Source organism: Trachinotus anak, unplaced genomic scaffold, assembly GCF_046630095.1.
Source record: "Trachinotus anak isolate AG129_WGS33_773 ecotype Australia unplaced genomic scaffold, CSIRO_AGI_Tana_v1 ptg000002l, whole genome shotgun sequence".
NCBI lineage: Eukaryota > Metazoa > Chordata > Actinopteri > Carangiformes > Carangidae > Trachinotus > Trachinotus anak.
The window spans coordinates 9,698,489-9,703,544 of NW_027273853.1; positions in this window are offsets into that span (position 1 = coordinate 9,698,489).

The window sequence follows — 5,056 nt, forward strand, 5'->3', positions numbered from 1 at the left end:
CATGTGGTTGGATTGAATTGATTTGATTCCTCACAGTGCTAGCAGACCCCTCGCTAGTTCAGCAAGAGGCATCTCTTATTTTCATAGTCTCACCGTGCAGCTATTTTCTGACCACTGCTGGCTCGCCCCTCTGAGCAGCTGTCAGCATATGTCCTCTTAATCACAGGCTCTCAGCCGAGCATCTGACCTGTATCTTGTCTCTACTGAATCTCCTGCAGCCCTCCATTTACCTTTAACACCAATTCCCTATTTTGCCACCGTTTAGTATTGCATCAATAAATTGTCCAGCATGTTCTCCCAGTCCACTCATTTACATCCTGTACTTGTCGAGATGCAATCACAAGATGGCAGCATAGTCAAGCTCTCCTCTAAACCTACCAGAACAAAATATCCATTGTTCCCAGCGAAGATTAACTACACCATCCTCAACACAAGGAAGCCTGTGGAGCATAGAAACTAGAGGCATCAGCTTCCATTGTGTGTGTAATTAATCCTGTTGGATCAGAGATGGAACACAAGTGGTTTCTGTTGTGGCATCCTCATGGGGGGGAGGCAGACCCTGCTGAGGCACAAATCAACCAGAAAGAAGGGAGGTTCAGACTTTTGCTTGTGTTCCCATGCATATGAGTGTGTAATCACTTGTGTGTCTTCCGTGGCCTGTTTATGTGTTGTGCATGTCCTCTGCGTGGTCTAAAGGCTTCGGTCCCTCAGTGAGTCAACCACCCAGCCTCCACACAGTGACACACACACACACACACACACACACACACACACTACTAGCACCAGCACCATTCTTCACAGAGAGGAGCCTATAATTAGGTGCTAATTTTCTCTGGTTCCACTGTGACATGATGCTAGGGGCCATGGTGAGGCAAGACAGAGCGAGCGGGTGCATTTGATGAACAGTGCAGAGAGCTCGACTCCGGACCATCTGGCCAAGTGGCTGGCGCTGCCCGGCCCGCTGCTGCCCGGTGCAGGGCCCACCCACGTCAGTCTGTCCTCCCCGTCCTGCTCCTCCGGACCGGGACCCAGGCGTCTGTCCACCACAACATGTTTATCTCGAGTGGCTGCCAAGTGATCACGTCTAAGATGCAGCTCCTCGCTATGTAGACAGCAGTGATGAAGCGAATGGAGAGAGAGAGAGAGAGAGAGAGAGAGAGAGAGAGGGATGCAGGATTGCGGGGTGGGGGGGGGGGGTGGGGGGGGGGGGGTGGATTACGGGAAGAGAATAGGATTAAAAGAATCCAGATGGAAGAAAGGAAGACAGACACGCACAAAAACAAAGAAACAGCAAAAACAAAGACATGCTAAAGTATTTGAGACAACCTAAACACACACACATACACACACACAAACACACACACATACACACACACACACACACACACACACACACACACACACACACACTGCATATGAATAAATCAATGCTTCAGATTCATAAGAACATGCTAATGCAGTGTATAGCTTAACCTTCAAAGCAATCATAAATGTTGGACTTAGTGAAATGGGTGATGAGTTATTAATTCTGCTCTAAAGGGGATCAATGAGGGGGTGTGGTTGCCAAGGAGATGCTTCACTCTTACATCTCTCTCATCCCTATCCTCATTCTCTCATGCACACACACACACACACACACACACACACACACACACACACACACACACACACACACTCCCTCTCAGAAATCTGGATTATGTTAAGAGTAAAATGTGTAAAGGCATGCCCCCAAAAGCTTTTGAAGCTGGTGCTCTCAGGGCAAAAATCTCATTCTCTGGTTTGCCCCTATCATGCTGACTCCTGCTCTCTTCTTTCTCTCTCACCATCTACTCTGATCCAGCACCCCCCCCCCCCACCCCCCCACCCCCACCCCCACCCAATTTAATTTTTCCTCCCTCTCTCTAAACTCCAATCAATCTAAGCCTCTGCAGATCCAGTGGTTTATTTCTCGTCTCACTTCTTCTGTCACCACAAGCCTTGTCCCCAGGCCTGCTTCTTCTACCTCTGACCTTTATTTATCAGTGCAGCCTGTCTCCTCAGCTCAGATAGAAATCCCTATAGATTGTGTCACAAGACACTGACGTCTCTTGAAGCAGATGAAAAAAACAAACAAACAAAAAAAAAAACTAGGAAACTTTCATGGCTGAGCGAACAGACAAACAAACAACTAAATGGATGTTTGCAAAAACAAATGGCCGCCCTGCTGGATTAATGAATGGACATGTATAGAGAGTGGAGGGCGGGATCGTTGTAGGAATTCATCCATTCGGCTTCCATCCGAGCCCCAAGGCCGTGGTATGTAATTGCTTCATGCATAGTTGATACACTGCATAATCAACCAAACCCACTAGATTTTCTCTGGACTGCACACATTTGCAGGCCATTGGTGAAGTTTAGATTCCATGGGAGGTGCCTTATAATGGAAAGCCTCATTCAAAACTCAGTGCTCATCTCTCTCTTTTAGAATGGACAGATACACACGGGAGTAGTGAAAGGTATGCTGTCCTCTGGTTGAATGGGGACAATGTGTTTTATTCATATAGAACAGAGATGAAATATTCATACTAGAGTGTTGTTGTTATGGTTTCCTCTGTCTCTTATCTCTCATGTACACAAATCCTGATTAAAAATCAGACGGACTATGGCCACAAATTGGTTCCCCTCACATGGGAGTGTAAATACAATGCAAATGGATGGAAGGAGTTCCCACGGGGCGTCAGCATATTGTGTTCATGCAGCATGTAAATGCATGAAGCATGAAGCTGGTCCAACCCACCCCAACCCCGTACAGGCAAGCAGAACATGTGGCATATATATAGAGGGATGAATTTCTTGCTGATGGAATCCTAAGACAAGAGATGCATGCCAAAGACCACCCCCCAAGATACAACAGCCACACAAGCACCAAAGAGCAAGCACACAAGATCAAATGCATTTTCTCCCATGGACATATACACAAACACAGGCTTGACCAGCCATTCATGCTTGCAGGCTCACACACCCAGGCTGCACCACACATAGGAAAAAACAGCATGATGCGAAATGGTTTGGCTTCATGAGGTGAATGAACAGCAACAGCCTGGGGCAAGAAAAATGACAGGAAGCAAAGCCTTCCTTTTGTATGAGAAAGGTGTGCTCACACTTTTGTAGAGCAGCGGGGACATGTCAGGGGCAAAGTCCCCATGTCTCCATCTCTAATTGGAGCGTATCTCTCTGCCCTGTCCCTATCACACTATGGTGGAGGCAGGATGCTGTGCTAATGGATAGCCCCCCTGCGGAGCGCTTGTCCTTGATGTGCTGGGTTGTCGGTGGCCCACGCTGAGGGTAGACTGCAGATTAGAGGCAAATCAGAAAATTTGTTTGTCCTCTCCAAGTGAGGCGGGACATTCAAGGAGAGAGACCAGCCATGGCTGTGATGGAGTGGGTTGGACCAGTGCGACAGATGTGTGTTAGTGTGACTGATGCGTTCTGGGTGAGCAGGTTGCGCTGTGTCACCAACACCTGGAGAATGAACAGAAGCCCGTCCAAGAAACGCCTGGGCATACTGATGCTGTGTTTGTTTCGATCAGTGTCCAAAAGGCAAACAGCTGAGTCAAAGGTAGATTTTTGTGATAACACCTTTGGTGAAGATTTAGGAGAGGATAACGATGTTGTAATTACCTGTGCTAAATTGGAACTGTGGATGCTCAATGAGCTATAAACAAGGTTACTCTGGTCCCCTTGGGGTAATTGTTTCAAAAGCCTGCAACAGTCTGGTCCAGTGATGGCGAAATTGGAAGGGGTGGTATCCTGTAATTTCTCAGACCACTGAAGCATGTCCTGTGTGTGGGCTGAAACTCAGCCTGATTTGAAATGGAAGCATAACTTCTTGTTCCCTCTTACTGTAAGATTCAAAGTCATTGGTCTCAATCAGCAGTTAACCTAGAGATGATAGGGGTCTGTGGGTCATTGGGCACCACCTGCACTGCTTTTTACATTTCACTGAGTATGCCAATTCCTATTACAGGAAATTTCCTCAGCCATGGCCGCAGTGCTTCCATGAAAATCATGTTGTATTAGAATATGTGCACAGGTGGTTAAATCTATGTTCCAACGGGCAGGAATGGCTGGATTGGACAGAAATACATCCTATCTGATGCTCCTTGCATATGGGCCGCCTGTTAATATTAGCATAATGAAATTCAGAGCACACCCACAGAATTTCACTAATTCATCACAGCATCAGGCTAAGCTAAATAATGCTGTGGCCCTTGAGCTTTGAAAGGGCGACGTGTTTCCAAATATTAGAGCAGATTGACTGTTTACAGCCTGACCAAGTGCTGGACTTAATTGTTGAATCTTAATAGCAGCAGGCCGGGCATTTCATGGTGAGATGTTGTGTCTGTCCTGCAGGCTTGCCCATAGGAGAGCTGCAAATGGACTTGTTATCCCTCTGATCTTGCTAGCTTACTCCTCAGCCCACATCACACAATGTAACTGAAATTCACAGCCACGGCCTCACTGCTGTGATCTGCCTCTGATTTCCAATCCTTCCCTGCATTTTGTCCTTTGTATCTGACCGACCAGCACGGCTCACTTTAATGTATGCATCTCGGGGAGAACTGCAACTACTTTTATCAAAGTTTGCTTATAACACAGTCAGCCCCTTATTGAATGTACCAACCAAACACTGGGCTGTCGGTAAGATTGAAAGATGAGAGGAATCACAATAAATGTGCCGCACCAAATTGATGCAGGGAATGTCATTTTTGACCATTGCATGAAAAAATGTAATGTAATGCATCATTGCCGTGTACATAGATTAAAACACCCCCACAGATGGACACACATACATACACACACACACACACACACACACACACACACACAAGTTGTTTCATCAGGACTGCTTCAAAGTGCATGCGTTGCAGGCACTCTGTCTTCCCGACGTGCTGCCAGCCACGATTAATAATGTGTTGCTTACATTATTTAGAATCTTTAAACTGGATGCCTCTTTATTAACATGCATTTTACATTATCATATAGGTTCAGATCACATTAGTGTCATGTAGGCCCA